Source organism: Lonchura striata, chromosome 10 (genome assembly GCF_046129695.1).
Source record: "Lonchura striata isolate bLonStr1 chromosome 10, bLonStr1.mat, whole genome shotgun sequence".
NCBI classification, from domain to species: Eukaryota; Metazoa; Chordata; class Aves; order Passeriformes; family Estrildidae; genus Lonchura; species Lonchura striata.
The window spans coordinates 24,527,850-24,532,871 of NC_134612.1; positions in this window are offsets into that span (position 1 = coordinate 24,527,850).

Sequence of the window (5,022 nt, forward strand, 5' to 3'; positions counted from 1 at the left end):
ATGTTTGGCCAATACAAACATGTAATCAGTGTAAATTATAAGGCAAAAAGCATGAGTGGAAAATACAGAGTTTGCACCTCACAGCTTTCCAGCACACGTGAGTGGAAGGAGCAGAAGCTGAGGTGCACAAATTACCCTGACCCTGGCGTGTCTCACCATCTCTGTGCTCAGTGACACAGCCTCAACAACCCTCCGTTACCTCAGGACTTTGCAGGAGTGGAGGTGTTGCCAAAACTCTGCTGGATTAGAGGAAAGTCTTGGTGACCTGTCTCATGAAAATTATAGGGTTTCACTGCTCCTGTTAGCAACAGTGGGTGTCTATCATTTGTTAATCAGTCTTCACTGAACACTACAGTGGAAAGGAAGAAATTGCAGATTTCACAGCTAAAAATAGAGGGAAATGTAGATGGAACCTCCTGGGTCCCTACTGAGCTCTCACGGACCTGGAAAGGGGATGTAGATCACACCACTTTTGCCAAAGCAGCAGATCTTCCCCCTCCATGTATCCTCTCCAAATTTCCCTGTACCTGTGCACCCCACAACTTCCATGGGGAAGTTTTTCTGGTGCAGACGAGCAAATTCCAACAGCTCTGGGGCTGCTGCAAAGAGAGATTGCTGAAGCTCTGGTGGAAACAAATCCCAGCTGGTTCTAATGAAGTGGTGCTCTGTCCAACAGCGCTGGGCAGGAGCTGCACCCCTGTGCCCATGCAGGGAACAGAAGGATGCTACACGACAGCTCAGGACTTACTGCATTGCACAGATGTCAGACACAAACCAGTACAACGTCCTCAGGGAGGGGGAAATCATTTTACGACCTATAAACCACAAAAGAGAGCAAAATCAGAGGCCATTGCGGATGAAGATGGAGGAAATGTTCGTGCTAAACTCCCAGCCTAATGTGCTGTCTGCATATTCGGAACTGGAGGACTAAATTTAGCAGCCCTGCCAAAACCACAGCGAGGAGATTGGAAGCGTGTCCCCAGTGCTGGGGATGTGTTTGGCACTGCCCCTCTCACCCAACCCATCAGCTGCTGTGCCCAGGGCCCCTGCTGGGGACAGGGCCATGCTGTGCCACCTCCCAGAGCGTGCCAGGGCAGGGAGGGATGGGAGGAAAAACTGCTGTGGGAATTTGTCACGGTGACACCGGCGGTACGCGGAGTCCTGCATGGTAATGATTGGTTTACAATAAAAATTACTTCAAATGCTGGATCAGAAAAAGGATGGTTCAGTCCATCAAATCGCTGTCAGCTGCAAATTAGGCTGCCATCCCTAGGCAATGGAGAACATAATTGGCTTTGTCCATGGCTGGGTTTATTTTTATCTGTTCTGTTAAAGTCAGGCTCTTGCTTCACTCGTACTGGAACAAACAGAGAAAAAAGGTCTTGGTGCAGAAAGGTTTTTTGCTCCTTCCACCTGCAATAAATGGGGCAAGTTACCCTTGGATTGCTAAAATTAGCCAAGGATCCTTTGAGGGACTATTTTGTGTCAGCCAGGTTACCTGCATGGGAGAAAGTAAGAATAAATGGTATTTTGGTGAGAACAAATGGACTTCCAGGAGCCTTAGACTGGAACCACTCTTCAAGCCAAGCAGCCAGGGCTCTAATCCAGACCTCAGGGTTACACAAGGGAGGCTGGAGGAAGTGGGAACCTTCCCCAGTTCTGTGAGAATCCCAGGAACTCCCCAACCTGCTGTGATTTCCTGCAGACAGGATGGAGATGCACACACCTCCCGCCTCCCATGCCGGGACTGATCATCCCCACCCCGCCAGGCTTTCCTCCCAAAATGTGAGATGAGGCTGGGACTGAAATAACCACCAGCACACTTCCCTGGGGCTGGATGAGGAGCTCAAACCCCTCACTACTCCTGAAGTTCCAGGGATTTTGGCTTTTGCTGCTGGGAGTGCCTGTGCCACAGGCTGGGCGTGGAAGGAGTCTCCATCCCACTGCCAGACACTCAAGACTTTCCAAATCTCCCTCAAATTCCTGCCTCTGTCTGTAAACTCCAAACATCCCTCTCTGCTTCCCTCCCTGTGCACAAATTGAAGACCATGCCCTTCCCTGGGTGGCTGAGCTTTGTTAACACATTTCCCTGACACTGCAGGGTACAGTGAGACTCCAAAAGGGAGAAAATCCACTGAAAAATTAAATATAGCTGACTAAGTAGGAGAGGGAACAATGTCTGTCATCTTAACCTGTCTGCCAGCCTAACCCAGAGAATTCTCTGCTCCACTAACTTGGCTCTGCCTTTATCCCCCTCCAACTTTAGGGCATTTGAGCAGCACCTGGGAAATCCTCTGCTGTGTAAGGTTTGTGAGAAATAAGGAAATGCAGGCAGAGGGAAGGTTTAGTTCAATTTCAAGTTCCACCATGTACAAAAGATCTGTCTGTGAGCGACTCCTAAGATTGTGCTCATCAGCAAAGGCCAATAATTAAGAGTGACAACAAACTGGAGACCTCTCTAAGGTACAAATGGCAGGAAAGGATTAGTAATTATTTACTGTCCACCTACTCCTCTAGGTTTGTGTCCCAGTTTGACCACTCTTGCCTTGCTGTATGTGCATGGATGGCAGAAATTATGGCACTTCCAGGAGCTGCTGCTACTTGAAACATGAAGCAAAGAATTAAAAAAAAAAAATATACACTTAAGAAGATGCATAAAATAATGATCAAGGCTTATAAGGAGCTAGTGAAAGGTAACATTGTTGTTATTGTAATTATTGTTGTTGTAGTTGTTGTTCTTGGTGGCGGTGATGATGATGAGTGTTGTTGTTATCATCATTATTATTAAGTAGGGGAAAATCACACAGAGCAAGAGATTTGCATCTCATCCTTGGCAGGCAGCTCTGCCACTAACCTGGAGCCTCAATTCCTTCTCAAAATCATAGAAATAATTCTGGCACACCAAAAACCCAGCTCTGACCTCAGTAAATCAGCATCCCGAGGAATCCCAGACTGGGAGCTCTGTGCTCAGGGCTGCTGCAGATGGGCTTGGGGTGAGTTTGCCCTGATGAGGCTTTTACATTGTGGGAATCCAGAGCTTCCCTCTGGCTGCCCTGGGACCCTGGCAGGGGTCAGGAACCCCCCTGGACAGAGCCCCAGAGACACTGGCTGTGATCTCTGACCATGGAAAAGAGTTTTCAATCTTACAGGATGAATTACCAGCTCTGAGTGTTTGATATAAAGAATAATTAAGTGCGGCACGGGTGCAAAAGTAAAATTGTAGGATTCTAGATGAGGGGTCCAAAGGGACAAGCTGGAGGAAATTGGGTGTGCCTTGTCCTTTTTCTCCTTCTTCATGCCCTCCATGTCTCACTGTGGTGTTGGCATTTTTCTGTTGGTTCAGGCTGGGGACACACTGTCCAACGTAGGTGACAGATCTTGGCACGTTCTTGTAAATCCAGCCCAGGGAGTTTCTGATATTTAATGTTTGTCACATCCCACTGAGGGCAGAGCCCCACACGCTGCCCTGCAGGACAGAGCTGGGCAGGGCAGCAGAACATGTGAGAGAGAAACAGAATAAACAACCTGGAAACCAGCACAGACCAATTATGGCTTCTGCTTTGGCAGGGGGCTGACAGACAGAGACTTTCTACAATCTCAGAATCATCAATACCTCAGATTCCGCGATTATGTGATGCTGCCTTTGGGTTGTCAGCGAAAGTCCTGCAGATTAGTGTCCCCTGAAATCTCCCTAAGCAGCTCTAATGCTCTCAAATGTTCTTGCTGTGGCTCTCGGGGAAGGCTGCACGAGACATAATACTAATTATTAGTGCAAAAGTAGAATTTCTTTTCATGATTCCAATCACCGTGCGCTTCTCCGCTTGGGATACGCCGCTGAGAACTTCACTCCTTTTCCTAAAGTCTGGAAAGGAATTCAGAATGTGACTCTGCTCAAAACTGCAAAATGAATATCAGAAGCAAAATATTTTTTACCTTTCTCTGTAATTGAATCCAGCTGGCCTCCTCCTACTTCTACCCTGCCTTGCAGTCATTTACAGATATGCAAATGGAAGGAAAGAAATGGTGCTGTTTGCATCTGCATTGCACACCAAAAAAATCAGAAAACGCCTGTGTTCTCACAGGTTTGCAGCAGTTTTGCCATTCTGCTGCCTTTTTTTTTTTTTTTTTTTTTTTTTTTGATCCAGTCCAATATGTTTTAGTCATATATTTAAAATTAAGGAATCAGTCTCTGCCTGGGCCATCCTGGTGTCCCTCTGGCAACCTGAAAACTTTCACTTCTACAGGGTTTTCAGGATGCAGAAGAGCAAGGAGAGGTGGAACTGGAGCCCTGGCAGGGAGTTCCAGAGCTCCACATCTCCCTTGTGTATTTAAGCTGGAAAATTGTTCAGGTTTGAGGGATTCTTCAATGGCCTTCAGGTAAGGCTGGTCCCAAATGGCTCCATCTAGAATGGATTCTCCTCCCCAAAAAAAACTACTGCTTAAATGGCAAAATAAAAGATTGTATTTTAAACAGCACAATTTCACAACTAAACAGTAATATTTTTAAAGATTAAATAAGCAAAAAAGAAGATTTTGCACTAAATCCCACCTAAAGTCCTGAAGAGGTTGCTGCAGTAAGGAGCTGGTTTAGCAGCTGGGGTATAACCCTAAAATCAGATAGGGGATTATTTGGGGCAAATATCAAGCATCAAATATTGGATCTGCCTCTATGGCTTCTTCAGAAGAATAATGAAAACAGCCTGTTAAAATTAGTAACCTTTGGGAGAGCTATACTAAGAATTGTGCTGCATTTATTAGGCCCTGATTTAGAGTTGTAGGTATGAAGAGGAAAAATCCCAGGTAGATTCACACTGGTCATTGGCTGGAAGATTTTGTGTGTAAAGTTTTTGTTTCTCCAGTACCCTGCGTAGAGGGAATCCTTGGCACTCCCACAGTGTAAATTATTTTTTATTTTTATTGTTATTATTGTTATTATTATTGTTGTTATTATTCCTTATGTTAGACTATTTTCACCTTCAGAGTAACCTCAGTGGGAAAGTGCAGAAGCTTGCTGGGGGGTAA